The sequence below is a fragment of the Suricata suricatta genome, chromosome 7 (genome assembly GCF_006229205.1).
Source record: "Suricata suricatta isolate VVHF042 chromosome 7, meerkat_22Aug2017_6uvM2_HiC, whole genome shotgun sequence".
Classification (NCBI taxonomy): Eukaryota; Metazoa; Chordata; class Mammalia; order Carnivora; family Herpestidae; genus Suricata; species Suricata suricatta.
The window spans coordinates 96807047-96823280 of NC_043706.1; the positions used below are offsets into that span (position 1 = coordinate 96807047).

The 16234-nt window shown below is 42.0% G+C and overlaps 1 long non-coding RNA gene across 1 annotated transcript; it reads right to left on the reverse strand.

Annotated features, from left to right (window-relative positions):
* Nucleotides 1-858: 858 nt before the first annotated feature.
* Nucleotides 859-14673, reverse strand: LOC115296102. The gene is made up of 3 exons (XR_003910726.1): nt 14315-14673; nt 13267-13373; nt 859-960 (listed from the first exon to the last, which is right to left on the reverse strand). It is a non-coding gene; the product is annotated as an uncharacterized LOC115296102 (long non-coding RNA).
* Between the last annotated feature and the right edge of the window lie 1561 nt (nt 14674-16234).

Here is a 16234-nt window from a genome sequence, read left to right on the forward strand (position 1 = left end):
TTTGTCAGTAACGCTTTAGATGGCAACTGGATCTATGCCATTGATGCCCGCTCTTGCTGACTGGCTTCCCCTCATCCAAGGCTCCTCTAGCCTGTGCAACCCTTCTTTGACCTCTTCTACACAGGTTAGTCCCACCATGATCGTCATCTGAGGCATTAAGAGGCTTAGTAAACAATCTTTCATCCCACTGTCTGTTTTTAAAATGATTCCTTCTACCTCTCTTATCTCTTCAGTTTATGACAGCAAGGAAGTAGAGTAATAGCTGAAGAGGGCAGGTTTGGAATCCTACAGACCCAGGTTCAAATTCCAGTGTAGGCACTTGATGATATTTAGACACACAGTTTCAGTTTCATTGAGTCACTTAATTTCTCTGAGCTTCCGTTTTCTTGTCTGTAAAATGCGAGCAATGACCCAATATTTTGGGGTGGTTGTGGGAATTACATGAGATGATTCATGTGAAGTCCTCTTCCCGGCACAATGGAAGGGTTCAGATGTTAGCCACAAATAATTGTCAACAATAAGAACACTTCAACCCCACCCCTTTCCGATCCATTATACCTGCTCTTCCGATCATATGGAGTTGCTTTTCTCTTCACTAATATCTGAGCTTCCTTAGGCTCAATGTGCCAGTTAGCAAACATCCAGACCATGCATATGTAGATTTGTGCAATTTCAAAACTTACATTGCTCTGTGTTCTAGCTGCCAAGCACTATAATAACCACCACTTTCTTAATTTTTCTTTCCCTGATACGTTATTTAGCACCTGTGTAAACCTATGCAGCTGTGCTCAGCTATGTATAAATGTTTGCTTACGTGCTTCTGTTATAATTATTTATGTGATTCTGTGTACAGCCAGTTTCTCCATTAAATTATAAACTCCCCAGGGCCAAGGACCACATTTTCTGCTCTTGCAACAGGTCTGGGTGTCCTTCCAAGAAGAGATTTCAGGAAGACTGAAACTAAAACATATAGTACTACTTTAATGAGCTGTTAGTGGAAAGTTTCCAAATGTGTTTTTATCTAGGGCACTCTTTCTTAAAGAAATGTCAGTATGAACCAGCATTCTATAGAAATGCTCAGCCTGGGGGCCTTCAGTTGGTGACTTCTGACTTGAAAAATTGAAAGAACAGTCTACAATTTGAGAAATAAGTCATCATTGACAAATAGAAAAAAAAAGGTTTTGTAGTTGTTACTTTCAAGAAAACTTTAGACCATATTTCCTTTGATCAGTGAAGTGATTGATACATTGGATTAAGAAAATGTCATCATGCATAATGATCATAATTGTAATAGCTGCCTTAAATTTTTAAAAAAATATTTATTTATTTTTGAGAGAGAGAGGGAGAGAGCCAGCATGAGCAGGAGAGGGGCAGAGAGAAAGGGAGACACAGAATTTGAAGAGGGCTCCAGGCTCGGAGCTGTTAGCACAAAGCTGGACGTAAGACTTGAAATCACAAACCATGAGATCATGACTTCAGCTGGAGTCAGACGCTTAACCAACTGAGTCACCCAGGTGCCCCAATAATAGCTGCCTTTTAGAGCACTTAGTAGGTGCTGGTGCCTTACTAGGAGATTGTCTGGCTGTCTCTTCATGTATAGAGAAACTAAGCTTAAGAAAAGTTAACCCATCATCCAGAATGCAGCCAAAAAGTGATGGAGTCAGGCCATGTTGACACTAAGTATACTGCCTCCTTCACGAGACCAAGACCGGGGTTTTACAGTTGAGCTATAAAGATAATTCCAACCTTCCTCTCTTTGTCTTCTTCCATACCACCACTTCCTGCCCCTTCCCCCCACCAACAAAGGGAAAGAAAATTCTATTAGTATATTCATGATTACTTAGTGTAAATAAATAATGACAACTGCAGGAGTTTTGGATGGTATGCAAGAAAAACTGAAGAAAGAAAAAGAAAACTCTCCTGGGTTGTTTGCCTTGGTATGCTCCTGCTCCCCAGTGGGCTGGCTCTCCATTCACCGCCTGCTGCTGAGTCCACAAGACACCCCACATCAGAATGAAGCCATTAGGGACACTGCCTCACTGCCTTTCAAGAGGACAGACAGGAAACGTCTTTTGCTCTCTTTCTTTTACTCTTCTCCTCTCCCTTTTCCTTCCTCAGCTCTGTTCTTTTGGAATAAGTAACAGCTAACTTCACCAGGGCATTGGGTAATGTGAGCACACTCCCTACTCCTCCACCCACCGGGGCACAGTCTGAGAACTCTGGCTCCAAACACACACACACACACACACACACACACACACACACACACACACACGCACACCCCCGTAGGCAGCTGCTCAGGGCCCTGCTTTCTGGCAGCCTCTCCACTCTCATCAGCTCCTTCTGGATCACAGGACGCAGTGGTTACAGAGCCGGCCTCTGCGCCTGCACGTAACGCATGCTTTAAGAATAAAAACATCCAGTTGGGCTCTTCCAACTTCAAACATTCTGTGAGTCGCTCAGCCTTGAGTCCTAGGGGATCCAAGAACCTCTCATTGGAGTCAGGGCTATGCTGTGGCTGGTTTGTGAAAGAATCCTCTCATTTGTTGTATTTTACAACAAGGGTACTGAGAGAAGGAGAGAGAGAGAGAGAGAGAGAGAGAGAGAGAGAGAGAGAGAGAGAGAGAGAGAGAGAGAGAGTTAGTTTCCAAGCCACAACAGCACGGTATACATACATGACAGTGGAGGAGGAGGTCGAGGGGGAGCATCGGGCTCCTTAAATTCCTGGATTCTGCACGCCTTCTTCACGGTTCTGTGCTCTGTTACGTAGAGGGCCTCCCAAATTATACAATTTTTAGGCCACTTGAAACTCAGATCTGCCCCTGGCTGGGTGACTTTTTGAGCAGTGGTTCAATCTCTATCACGTTTGACTCAGAAAGTTTAAACCCTTGAAGGTTAACTATGAAAAGTGCAAATAATGTGAACAACTAATATTTCTTGAGTCTTTACATGTATTAGGCTCTCTTTTAAGTATTTTTCTTATATTAAGTTCTTCAATCCTCACAAAAATCCCGTGCAGTAAGGTCTACAATTAGCCCATTTTTTAGGAAGGGAATATTAAATTACGCACCCTAGCGTTCCAGCTGGTTAGTAACAAAGAGCCTGGGCAGTTCGCATTCAGAACAGTGCTGTTAGCCTCTGTGTGCTGCTGTGTGAACTGAGTTTCTATTCAGTTCTTTTTATTTTTTAATTTTTTAATGGTTATTTATTTTTGGGAGAGAGAGAGAGAGCAGGAGGAGAGCAGAGAGAGGGAGACACACAATCTGAAGCAAGTTCCAGGCTCTGAGCTGTCAGCAGAGCCCAACGCAAGGTTTGAACTCAGAACCCATGAGATTATGACCTGAGCTAAAGTTGGCTACTTAACTGACTGAGCCACCCAGGCGTCCCTACTCGTGGCTCTCTTGAGGTCCTTGTTCTTGCGTTCAGTAAGTCAGTGAGGTTTTTTTTGCCTTGATTTCCTCATCAGATTTTCTCTCTCTCCTTTCCAGGGATGGAGATGGATTTGTACATGTTTGATACTGGAGATTGAAATCAAAGAATACACAAAATGTACTTCAACCAAAGTCCAGAGAAGGCAAGTGACTTGACTTGCTATTTGGCAACAACAGTGGGGAGGGAACTTCAAGGCTGTATTTCTCACTCTTCATTGTAAAGGTTCTTCTGCAGAATATACTTAATTGTAATAAGTATAGAGTATAATATAGTGTAGTTGTAAGTACAGAGTATAGAATAGAATTTCTATCTGTATTCAAAGTTTGATGTAAATCAGCATCCTTATCTTAATTTTCAAAATTAAAAAAAAAAGTTCTTGGAGCTCCTGGATGGCTCAGTCGATTGAGCTTGCCAGGGCTAAGAGGTCATTGTCTCATGGTTCATGAGTTCAAGCCCCACCTCAGGTTGGGTTCTGTGCTGATAGGTGGAGCCTTCTTGGGATTCTCCATCTCCATCCCTCTCTGCCCCTCCCCTGCTCATGTAATCTCTCTGAAAAGTAAACAAATAAACATTTACAAAAATTTTAAAAATTCCTCTTATTGTACTTGTAAATAATCCTATCTTTGTTCACATCAAAAGAAATTCCAGGTCACATTACAAAAGGAAGCTGTTAACTTCTGCGACTCACACTATCCTTACTTTTTAAAAAGAGCCATTCATTCAATAAAGAGTTCCTGTTCTGGTTCAGTGTTGTTTATGTTTGCAATACATTCTTCTACAAAATCTAGCATAAATATATGGTGAACTTGTTTGTTTGGAGGAGCCCCAAACATTTACTTTTACATGAGGAAAGAAATGTAGGTTTTTCTTTTGAGGTTTAGATGTTTCTTACAGTATTATGTGGTTAACCACAGTTTTGTGCATACTCAAGGTCACTACATATCTTCAACCCTCCGGAAACACATTGTATTATTGTTCTGGAACCCCTTAGCATTATAGATTGATTGAGTTTTTAAAAAACCATATACTGGATAAAAAGAACAAAGTTGTGTGATTATGGTTGACTTCATGGAATGCCAGAATGTTTAACTTTGCTTTCAGTGTGTAAATAGCTCTCTCAAACATCACTTTAAACAAATGACCTCTATTATTTCTTCTTGCATTCTCTGTGTGTAACACGTGAAGGCTCACAAGATTCTCTGCCCTCACCAAACCCATATTAAGAATTTCCACTCTTCATATTTTGCAATAATTCCTTACTAAGCCTTTGGGCTAGAAAGGTAACTTAAGTGACAGGAGACCCAACTTGCTCAGTCAGACATCTAAGACTTCTCCCCTCCAACCCCTGGGTCTGTCAGTCTCCCCACTCCTAACTAAGGACAGAAAGAGAGGAAGCAATGCCTCTCACAGGCTCTAACTTCTTAAGAGACTACGCTGTTTCTCTCTCTCTCTTTTTTTTTTTCACTTTCACATGGTTGGAAAGAGATTTGACACTCAATGCCCTTGCCTTTCTCAGACTTTGGACGCCTCCTCATCTCTGTGACTGGAACACTGAGCCGCTTGGTCACTCCATTTTCTGAACTCTCTCCACTCTTTATGTTCTAGACACTATATACTTTTGGTTCTCTTCTTACCTCCTGGCCCACTTTTCCCCTTCTTTGTCCCTTTTACTGATTCCTCTTTCCCTTCTCAAATCTTAAATGGTATCTAAGTTTTCAATTGTATTTGTTGTGCCTTTCTTCAGCTTTACAAATCTCTCGAAGTGATCTCACCCAATCTCTGGGCATAAAGTCTGTCATTTTTTCCTCCAAGTTCTGCCTCCTCCTGCTCAATCCTCTTATCTCACCACCAGACACAAACATCCAATTGACCTTGAACTGCTCCAGCTGGAAGAACTGAAGCACCTTAAGCTCAACATGTACAAAAATCAAACAATCATCTTCTCTTTGCTTTGTGTTCTATATGGACATGGGTGAATGCCATCACTGTTGATGGATCTACTCGTCTTAAAACGTCGGAGTTCTTCACCTCCTCGTCTACCTCACTCCAGTAGCCAAGCATCGCCAAACTCTTGACAATTCTATCTTGAAATGCCTCTCCAATTCATTTACCCTCCTCTATTCCAATTGTTGTTCTTTTAAATGCGTCACATATGAATAATAATAATCTCTTAGTCTAGATAGTTCTATCTTCCCAGCGAGTATTTCTGATTTCAGTACCTCCCTCCTTCCTTTCACCTCCACTGTGTTCTCTGTAGGCCACCAGGATGGTCTTCCCAAATATGCATCTCATCAGGAGATATCTCTGTTTACAAACCTATCATTCCTTAAAGTTCCATAGCATTAGGTGAAAAAAAAAGCCCATACAGCATAACATAAGAAATAATCCCCATATTAGTAAAAATAACACAAAGGCACACACACACACTCACTATATCAAAATGTAAGTAGCGCTTCTCTCATTATTGCTGAGTCATGAAACCAGGATGAGTTGTATTTTCTTCTCTTTTGCTTGTTCTTATTTTCTGTACTGAGCATATGTGACTTAAGTCACAAGGCAAGAATATTATTTAAAAATAAACTGATGGGGCACAAAAGGAGCTAACTTAAGTAACTTTGGAAAGTAATGTTTTAACTAGATATTATAAGGCTCAAAAATCAAAAGGAAGGGGCCCCTGGGTGGCTCAGTTGGTTAAGTGTCTGACTTCAGCTCAGGTCATGATCTCACAGTTTGTGAGTTCGAGCCCCATGTCAGGCTCTGTGCTGACAGCTCAGAGCCTGGAGCCTGCTTCTGATTCTGTGTGTGTGTCTCTCTCTCTGCCCCTGCCCCTTTCATGCTCTCTCTCTCTCTCTCTCTCTCAAAAATAAATAACAACAACAACAAAAGAAAACCCCAAAAGGACTATACATAAACACTGTCCTCTGGCTGGTAAATTCATTTCTCACAGCGTTATGGAATAGCAATTCTGAAACCCCACAAGCACACAAGGGCTGGATGGATATGTAAATAAGTTGCAGATAATGGAATCCAGGTTTCCCACTGTCAAGGTTAGAAGTAACATGTAAGGAGGTGGGGAAGACTAGAATAAGCTCTGTGGTGCAGGACTGGAATAGGAAACATCAGTTAAAACTCACATTTAGTTTCTTATTTAGACAGATCGATAGCTACAGAAATATTATAGGTATGTGTGTGTGTGTGGTTGGTATACATGCATATATCTTCCTGCTCTGTCCTTAGAGAGGACCTAGAGCAGTAAAACAGTCATTGCAGCAAACATACCCAGCAGCTAGAGCTTGGATTCCAGATGTCATTTTCCAACAAAAAGAGCCAAGTCTCCTTGGAGAAATGTCTGATTTCAGTCCTGGGTCAGGGAAAATCCAAGGTGAGCCTGGGGCATCTGTGGTGCCAGAATGAAAGGAAATGCATTTTTTAAAAAAAGATGAAGCACGTCCAAAGGACATAGGAGCCAACTTGAAAGAGCTTGAAATGGCCAGAGGTGGAACAATTTGAGAAATAAAAAAACACTAGAATTGGATACAACTTGAAAAACCAAACCAAACCAAACCAGGTTCCATTCTAATATAAATAACTGATTGATTGAATAAATAAATAAGAGAGAAGAGGCAAATCTTTCTTAAAGAAGAATTCCAAGTAATATATGTGGATGCTCCTTCCCTCTTGGGGGCTGGAGCGTAACCCACCTCTCCTTCCGTGCAGGCTGGACTTAGCAACTCTCTTCTGATGAATTGACATGACTCACAGGCTTCTTGTGAAAACTGGAACACTCTAAAGTTATTTCAGGGACATGGCAATTGATTAGAACAGGGGAGAAATTGTCCCTGCTTCATGGAGAACCCTGGCAGACAGCACCTTCACCAGGCTTGACACACCACTAGTGATAAGCAATTTTGACAAACATGTCCCTCGATATGATGTGACGAATGGGGCACGTCACCTCTGAAGAATTCTTTCCCAAATCATGAGAAAATCTCAGACAAACCAAAATCAAGAGACATTCCACAGAACACCAGACCAGTGCTCATAGGTCTAACAGGAGAAACCTAACAGAGGACCATAGGGAGGGGAAGGGGGAAAGAGAGTTGGGGAGAGAGAGGGACACAAATCATGAGAGACTATTGAATACTGAAAAGGAACCGAGGGCTGAAGGGGGAAGGGGAGGGAAGGAAGGGGGTGATGGTCATGGAGGGGGAGGCACTTGTGGGGAGAAACACTGGGTATTATATGGAAACCAATTTGACAATAAACTATTATTTAAAAAAAAGTCATAAGCAAGGGGAAGAAACTTTGACAGATTAGAGACTAGGGGAACACAATGATTAAACCCGGTGTGGCATCCTGGATTGGGTCTTGGGACAGAAAAAGGACATGAGTGGAAAAAAGCGTGAAATTGGAATGAAGTCTGCAGTTTAATTAATGGTACTGTATCAATGTTAATTTCCTAGTTTGGACAAATGTTCCGTGGATATGTAGACTGTTAAGATTATGGGAAGCTGGGTGAGAGGTATATGGGAACTCTGTATACTAACTTAATAATTTTTGTATAAATCAAATATTAATCCCAAATAAAACAAACAAAAAAAAGGAAAATAAAAAACATGGCTTCCCACGGTTTATGCAGGGCTCGTCTTAACTCTTCTTGGAAGTTTTTCAAAATCGCATGCCTGGGCTCCGCCTGGAGGATTTTGATTCACTAGGACTGTCACTGAGCCTGGGATGCCATAATGTAAAGTGGCACAGGGGACTTTCATACATTCCAGGTGTTGCTGAACCACTCGTCTGTGGGACAAACAGCTGGCCAATAACTTGTCCCCTATGCAGACTCCAACATTTTTTATAGTCAGCAATTGCTCAGAGACTAAAGCCAGAATTGCCTTCTACAGTTATAGTTAAGAATATACTGGGACACCTGGGTGGTTCCGTCGGTTGAGCATCTGACTCTGGATTTCAGCTCAGGTCATGATCTCACAGTTTGTGGGATCGAGCCCCGTGCTGGGCTATGTGCTGACAGGATGGAGCCCGCTTGGGATTCTCTCTCTCTCTGCCCTCCCCTGTTCACATGCACATGCTCCCTCTCTCTATCTCAAAAATGAATAAACATTAAAAAAGTAAAAAAAGAATATATTAATTAATAAGACATACATGATTCTGAGTATGAAGAATACTATTAGTAAATTGAATTTTTACTCAGAGAATTTTATGAATTCTGTGTATTTCATTTTTAAATATAGTATACTGTTAAGTTTGCCACTTGACAACCATAAGCCAAAAGCCTATTAAATATTTATGGACCTATGGGGGCTCCTGGGTGGCTCAGTGGGTTAAGTGTCTGACGTAGGCTTTGGTGATGATCTCACAGTTCATAGGTTCAAGCCCATATCAGGCTCCTTGCTGATAGTATGGAGTCTGCTGGTATAGTCTCTCTCTCTGCCCCTTCCCCATACTCTCTTTCTCTCTTTTTCTCAAAATAAATACATAAACTTAAAAAAGTATTTATGGGCCCAGGAATTATTTCTACATCTTCATTTTGCATTCTATTTACTTTGAAGTGAAAATTTACACATGATAGATTTCCAGCAGCATTTTTATCTGGCTGTGCTGTTCTTACGAACTTTTGGTGAAACTGAAACACTCTGAAGTTATTTCAGTAAGGGCGCCTTGGGTGGCTCAGTTGGTTGAGACTCCAACTTCAGCTCAGGACATGAGGTCCCAGTTTGTGAGTTTGAGCCTCCTGTCGGGCTCTGTGCTGACAGTTGAGTGCCTAGAGCCTGCTTCAGATTCTGTGTCTCCCTCTCTCTCTGCCTCACCACCACTTGCACTCTGTTGTTTTCTTTCTCTCTCTCTCTCAAATATAAACAAACATTAAAAAATAAAAGTTATTTCAATAAACAGAAATAACAACAACAAAGCAACAAGAACAGCAAACCAAACTGATTTGGCAAGATGTAGGGGAAAGTTTAAAAAAAATATACTGGTTAAAAAAAAGTTTGAAACAAGATTAAATCCAGAAAGGCCATGTAAATTCAATCTCAAGTGAATGTACATGCCTTTGGAGTATAGTGTGCATGAAGCCTCTTACTGAGGTCCACGAATACCCAGAGATTCATGAAGAAGTATCAGGGGTTCATTGGACTCTTTGAAACTGCAGGAGAATATATGTATGTACATTTCCTGGGGATTCTCAATGAGGAAATGAAGACAGTGAGCCAAAAATAATGAAGAGACACTGACCATGGAGGTATTCTTTGAGAAATAATAGCATACTTACTTCTATGCTAATTAAATTACACTTGTAAATCAAATAGTGAAAAAAATAGATGCACTGTGATCTAATCTCATAACAAGAGCTATTGTTAATGTAGATAATCTCTTTTTCCTAACAGAGAGTTGAGAAAAATCTTAGAATGTCATGAACGTTCCCCGAACATTAGAAACCTCAGTCTAAGGATAGGTCGTTAATACGTCCAATGTTGGCAAAGCTTTACTATGTGCCAGACACAGTGGTAGGGGTTTGGAATACGCCCAGTGTGGAGCTTGATCTCATGAACTGTGAGATCATGACCTGAGTCGACATCAAGAGTCAGACGCTTAACTACTGAACCACCCAGGTGCCCCAGGGTTTACTTTCAAGTAGGGAAGATAGACATCAAAGAACAAACAAAATAAGTAAATCACATAGTATGCTAGGGAGTGATATAAATTGTGATGGGAAAAACATTGAGCAAGATGAGGGGGGTTGAAACTGCTAATTGGGGGTGGGGCACAATTGGCTATTAAATAGAAGATGGTGGGAGTGTGCCTGGGTGGCTCAGTTGGTTAAGGGTCAGATTTCAGCTCAGGTCAGGACCATTCTCACAGTGTGTGGGGTCAAGCCCGCATAAGGCTGGCTGCCTTCAGCACGGAGCCCGCTTCAGATACTCTGTCCCTCTCTCTCTGACCCTCGCCCCCTGCTTGTACTTTCTCTCTTTCTCAAAAAGAAAAAATAGAAAAAAAAATAGCGTGACAGGGAAGCTCTCATCAAAGAGGTGAGATGTGAGTGAAGATGCTAAGGAGGTAAGGGGTCAGCCAAGTGGATCCTGGAAGAGAACTTGCCAAGCAGAGAAAGTAGCACAAAGGCCGTGTTTGGGGAGGCACAAGGAGGCTTCTGGCATGAATGACCTGAACAGCCAGACAGGAGGGGAAGGACAGGGAAAGGGGCAGTGGGGGCCTTGCAGCCACATAAGGACATAGATGGGAGCCACTGCAGGTTTTTCTCTCCCTTTTGCTTAGATGTGTTTTCACAGGTTTTTAAGTAGAAACCTTAATGGGTGTACCTTCCTCAGAAGTTGATAGATCAAGCCAACACAGAATATGGAAGGCTAGAGAGCATTTGAAAAGCCAAATTAATGTATTACCAGCTCTAAAAGCAGTAAATGCATTTGCTTTTTAAACACACAGGAAACAGTTATAAACAATGTCCATGTATTAGATCACAAATGAAATCTTAATACATTCAAGAAAGAAGAAACCTATACTAATGTGTCATTTCACAACAGTGCAAAAACAAAAGAACAGGCATTAACAAGAAGACTAATTTTAAAAATATATATGCATTTAGAAATTTAAAAGTACCCTTTCAAACAACTCTAACAAGGATATCAAACCCAATTACAAACAAGGGAAGAATTAATGACAAGAAAAACACTGTATATTGAAACCCAAGTGATACAGTCCATATGCTACCTAGAAATAGTAAACTAAACTCAAATCCTCTTGTGATCTCTTATATTGAAGTTATAGCATTGACTGGGAAGTAAGAGGACCCTAAAATCAGGGATAGAAACACGCAGGTGGATCTAATGTAACTGAAGAAATTGGGGCTCTAAATTCTGCTTACTTTGCCAGTAGAAGGAGCTTTTCCTTTCTAATCAAGAAAGCTCGTTAGCCTGAAGAACCAGCCCTGTGGCCTCCCCTGAAGTAATTGTCTTACAGGGAAATACTAAGAACGACATGACTCTAAGCAGAGAAATAGCAGAGCTTATGTTTCAGATTAATTACTCTGACCGTTGTGTGGCCATGGACTCTCAATGGCAATAATGGGTGCCAGAGACTATTTAGGGGGCCATTATGATAATTCAGATGAGAGTGAACAGGGACTGCGCTATTCTGAAAGCAGTGCAGGTAGAGAGAAGTGGTCAGAGTCTTGACATATTCTGAGGGTAAAGTCAGCATGATCTTCTTATGCTGTATGGGGGATGTCAGGGAAAGTAGAGTCAAGGATGACTCCAAGGCTTGAACAAATAGAAGAATGGAATTTCCCCCCAAAATATAGAGGCACCTGTGGGTGGAGAAGGTTTGGGGAGAAGGTCAGAAGGTCAGTTTAGGATCTGTTAAATTTGAGAGGTTAGATATCCTAGTGAAGATATGGAGGAGGCCGTTGACTGTAGGAGTCTAGAATTTGGAAGAGAGGTCTGCCTTGGAGATCAACATTTGGGAACCATTGGCATATAAATGGTAAGGTAGTCACAGGACTTGGTGAGGTACTTAAGGGAGTAGCAGTAGATGAAGAAGAGAGGGGCCAAGGACTGAGCTTGAGAAGTCTTCAGGAAGAAGTGCAGAACTAAACAAGGAGACAAGGAAGGAATGACCAGTAGGGAAGAAGGAAGACTGGGAGTGTACCGACCTGGAAGTAACTATAAAGAAACTGTGTTGGGGCACCTGGTTGGCTCAGTTGGTTGAGCATCCAGCTTTGGCTCAGTTCATGATCTCGCAGTTCGTGGGTTCGAGCCCTGTGTTGGGCTCTGTGCTGACAACTAGCTCAGAGCCTAGAGCCTGTCTTCAGATTAGGTGTCTCCCCCTCTCTCTGACCCTCCCCTAATCAAGCTGTCTCTTTCTCTCTCTCAAAAATAAATAACATTAAAACAATTTTTTAAAAAAAGAAACTGTGTTGAGGAGGAGTGAGTGATCTACCTTAACACATGCTGAGCTGACAGGCAAGTAGGATGATCATTGAGAAGTGGCCATTGGATTTAATAACATGAAATTGCTGATGACTTTGTCAAGAGCAGTATCAGTGGAGGGGTGAGGGCAAAAACCCAACTGGGTGGATTTGAGACAGACTGAAAAAAAAAAAACTGGAGATACCCAAGCAATTTGCTGCCAGGGGGAGCAAGAGAAGGAAGTTGGTACAGAAAGTAGGGTCAAAACAGGTGCTTTTTTTTTTTTTTTTTTTAAGATGGGACATATCATAGCAATGTTTGAATCCTGAAAGACATGATCCAACAGGCAGCAAAAAATTAATGGTGTGCTAACGCTTTGGTTAGGCCAGAGTGATGGGATCTAGTACACAGAGAGGGGCTGACGCTTAGAATGGAAATTTCATCTATGGAGGAAGTGGGAATGCAGAGTATGTGGGTAGATATTTTGGTAGAAGCCTGTGGACATTTTCTTCTAATTGCCTCTTTTTTTTTCTCAGTGAGGTGAGAATTAAGGTCAGGAGCTGAGAGCAAGGATAGTCCATAAATTCTATGAAGCTACAAACATGTCAGAGACTCGTTACTTTTGAGCTCCTTCTATTAGGCAGTGTTGACTTGCCCGAGTCTCACTTGAATGGAATCAACAGAGGCAAGCCTTCAGTTTGGTACGTGCCGTAATAATGTGTACAAAGAACATGGGCCATGGACAGCCATGTGTCCATGTTTGATGTAGAACTCAAAGTGATATTCTTCCAGAACTTGGCACAAGTGGATGAAAATTGCAAGGCTTCAATCCCTTGGAACATGTTCCAAAAGAAGGGTAACCCATGGTAACTGCTCAAACTGCTCTTAGATAACTCACCAGAGAGCTTACGAGTGGAAATCCCATGGAAAGAGGGTAGATGGATTCATCTTGACTCCAGAGGTCTGGTTCCATCCAAGGTTAAAGTGTCTTTCCTCTTCTGCACCCTGAAGCAAATATTGATGATTAGCCTCATTGTCTCTTCCCATTTGGCTGTCAGGTCCATTTATGTAGGCAAAGCCACTCAGTTCTCACTGCCTTTAAAATTGGATGGCTTTCCCCCCCAGCTTCTGTCTTCTGAGATGCCTCACAGCAGTGCGCCTTTGTGCACACCTTGGAACAGGGGACCTCCTGAGAGAGCGCGGCACTTCTAAACAGAGAAACACATTAGGAGATGGACCTCAGTCATTGAATCATTCATTCCTCTAATGTTGGGATTTAAGAGTCCCTTCACTTACAAAGGAATTTTAAGAAGGGAGTGTTAACAAATTGTTTTAAAAAAGAAAAAAGAAAGAACACCGTAGCTCTGCAACTTTTATTTCTGTCTTGGATAGTTAACCTACAGAGAAGATTAATTTATCTTATTAATAATGTGTGTGTGTGTGTGTGTGTGCGCGTGCACCTATGTGAGTGTGTGTTTGAAAATATGGGCAGACCATGACCTTTACTCACCTTCGCATAAAGGACAATTCAACATGATCTTAAGTTGGGTCTCAACTTCTGTAGCCAGTCTGGCTGGTATGAATCAACACTTCCATCACTATTCAAGGTTAAGTCTTTCCACCCCCTCTTGACTGACTGGGAACTTACTGTTGAAGGTCAGGCTTCTGCTTTCCCCACTCCTCCCCAGGCTGGCTGATTCCCTCAGGGTGGAGGAAGTGCAGGAGACCTGGTGTGTTAGACAATGACTCTCATTATAGATTATTATAGCTGATTATTCTAGATCAGGAAAATTATAAGCAAGCTGTTAAACTGTTGGTAGCTTGGCTTCAGTCATGGTGGGAGTCTCTATACCACAGAAATTGGCAAATACTATAAATCAGGCCTTTACCCCCTCTGGGTAGCTGTTTTGCTAATGCCCTACTGGGTTAGGGAATGGGGGACTCACCCGGGCTCTCAGTGGCTTTGAGCTCTCTAGACTTGTCACATGGTTCACCTCTCCTCCTTGACCTGCGAGTTCCTCAGAGACTCCCTTCATCATCGGGTACCTCTCATGTGACGTTGTACTTTGGCAGGCCACTGACGATCCTCAATCAACTTCTGGTTTTAGATGGTCACCCTGCAGACTCCTGTTGGGGGTCCTTTTGTACCCGGGGAAGGATCCTTTCTGATATATTAGTTTTCTATGGCTGCCTTAAAAATTACCAGAAACCTAGTAGCTTAAAACAACACAGATTCATTATCTCAGTTTCCAGGGGTCAGGGTTCTGGGTCCTCTGCTCAGGGTCACTTAGGTTTCCAGGTAAGGTGTCTAATGGACTGTTTCTTTCTGGAGCTCAGGGTCTTCTTCCAAGCTCATATGATTGTTGGCGGAATTCAGAATTCGGTGGTTGTTAAGACTGAGGTCCCTGTTTCCTTGCTGGCTGTCAGCCGGGGGCCTCTTTTAGCTCCCAGAGGCTACTTGAGTTTTTTGTCTTATGTCCCCTTCACAGGACCTTTGCTAGCATGGCGGCTTACTCTATACATTTTTTTAGCAGTTTAATGGGTATATTTTAGAGTTTTCCATTTTGTATGGAATTAGATCCTCCTCTTCAAGTGCTATAATTAGGGGCACCAGATTGACTCATTTGGTTAAACGTCCGACTTCGGCTCAGGTCATGATCTCATTGTTTGTGGGTTCAAGCCCTGCATCAGGCTCTGTGCTGACAGTTCAGAGCCTGGATCCCGCTTTAGATTCTGTGTCTCCCTCTCTGCCCCTCCCCTACTTGTGCTCTATCTCTCTTTCAAAAATAAATAAACATAAAAAATTAAAAAAAAACATAAATGCTGTAATTATCATCACTTAAAGTAAAACTTAAACAAAATGTTGAAACCTCAAAAAAAACCCCAACAAAAACCCAAGTTAATGCTCTCTATCCAGTTTGCAAAGAGAGTCTTACGTGCTATGATGAATGTGAAGATGGGGTGGGGGAGGGTGACTATCCCATCATCTTTGCTTAATCTAGGGAGTGACATTCCAATACTTTGCCACACAGAACTGCATCACCAGGGGAATGCCATCTAATCATCTTTGCCATATTCTGCCAGCGAGAAGCAAATCACAGGTTCTGCCCACATTTGATGGGAGGTGGTCGTGTAGGATTGTGACTCACTGGAGATGGCCTTAGGTAGTATCTGCCTTACCACTATATGCTCTTCATCTGACCCTGTGTTCCACAGACTTTTGACCCACTGTCAGAAGGGAGCACAATTTCCTCTCAACAGAGTCTCAGCTTTCTCTCTCTCTTGCCACCAAAGCAGGCTGCTGGCTTCTCCTTCCCTCGGGATTTTCTGGGCAGGAGTCAGAGACATTTCTACTGTGTTCCACTGGAGGGAAGATGGGTGTACTTCTTTGCTGGTCACTTGGAAGTCCATTGTCTTTGGACTTGAAGTATTTTAGAGCCAGACACAGATATTGGAACAATGTCCATTACTTGGACTATATATGATTACATTTTCTACTAAATATCAGTTCTCCTGAAGCCAGCAAGCACATATTTGAAAACAAAATGCTTGAGGGAATGATACTACATTCATCTCACACTGGAGTTTGATGTTTCAGTGTACCAAGGGGGAACATACATTTTGCTGTGCTACTTCATTCTTTTTTTATTTTTGAAATAAACTGGGCAGACTGCATGCTGCTTCCAAACCGCTGGAAGCTCTTAATCTTTTCTCAGTGGCATTAGCAGAAAACTGTTGTCTTATATGGGACATTAGTGCGAGCACAATGCCATCTTTCAAGAAGAGGCATGCTCTTTATTTCATGGCTCTACACTCCCAGGTTAGCTCTAAAGGAAGAAATTAGTCTCCTTCTCTCTCAACCTCTC